Source organism: Myotis davidii, unplaced genomic scaffold, assembly GCF_000327345.1.
Source record: "Myotis davidii unplaced genomic scaffold, ASM32734v1 scaffold120, whole genome shotgun sequence".
NCBI classification, from domain to species: domain Eukaryota; kingdom Metazoa; phylum Chordata; class Mammalia; order Chiroptera; family Vespertilionidae; genus Myotis; species Myotis davidii.
The window spans coordinates 2,280,068-2,281,032 of record NW_006294778.1 but is presented as its reverse complement, the minus strand read 5'-3'; the positions used below and the strand labels follow the sequence as shown (position 1 = coordinate 2,281,032).

Below are 965 nucleotides of genomic sequence, written 5' to 3'. Positions count from 1 at the left end.
GGAGGTGGTTTAAGACAGCAGGGCCCTCTCTCCCAGCACCCCTGAGAGAGGCTGTTTGAAGCCCAGGACCATCTGGGCCTGCTAAGGAATCCAGCTTTTTGCCACCCTGCCTTTAGGCATTTGTGAAAAATCGTCTTGAGCATTATTTCCAGGAGCACCTTGTAGCTTCTTGGTCAACCTCCAGGTTTACCTGGATTGTTTCCCTGAGCGAACTCTCTGCTCTCATAGCATCCAGCCGGCCAGAGGAGCAACCTGCCCCAGTAAACCTGAGGGGGAGAAGGGGGACAGGTATACCCACACTGTCGTGCACAGGGCATACGGCGTACCTTTCAGCAGTCCGCGAGCCAACCAGCCACTGTTTGCTTCTCGCTTCCTGTGTCAGAGAGAGGGCGCTGCGGGTCGGGAGCGCAGGAGCAGACAGGACTGCCTTCATGGAGCATGTGTTCTCGTAGGGGAGACCGACAGGAAAAAGACAATTTGATTGCAAAAAGAGGGTTGTCCTAGCGAATAACAGCGGGGGAGTGGCCCAGGACAGCCTTCCCAAGGAGGTGCCCTGAGGAGCGATGGGTGGACACCTGCTGACCATCTGTGAGCCAATGGGAAGGGAACCTCTACCCATACTGCTCAGGCTTCACTAAAATCTGCAGCTGTAAAACTTGCCTCAAAGAGTGTTCAAAAATTGCTGGACATCGGTAACTGGTCCACGGAAAGGGTGTGAGGGCCATGTAGGTTGGTAAGCGCTGAGTTTTGAACAGATTCCTGGAGGCAGGACTTCTCAGAACCTTTATTATGCTAATGCGCATGGTGACTCCACTAGAGGGTGCCTTATTATGCAACATTTCTAAACATTTTGACATGTTAAGTTGCAGGTCAGCACAGAGTGACTTAGAAAAGACTGAAAATTTTTTCAATAAAAACCACCACAGAAGACTCATATGACTTGTGACCAAGGGTGATCCAAAAGC

General features: G+C 51.4%; 1 protein-coding gene across 2 annotated transcripts in view; it reads left to right on the top strand.

Moving 5' to 3' along the window:
- The window catches only part of RFX4 (regulatory factor X4), a 134,803-nt gene that overhangs the window by 71,238 nt on the left and 62,600 nt on the right, over window positions 1–965 (top strand). The window lies entirely within an intron of this gene.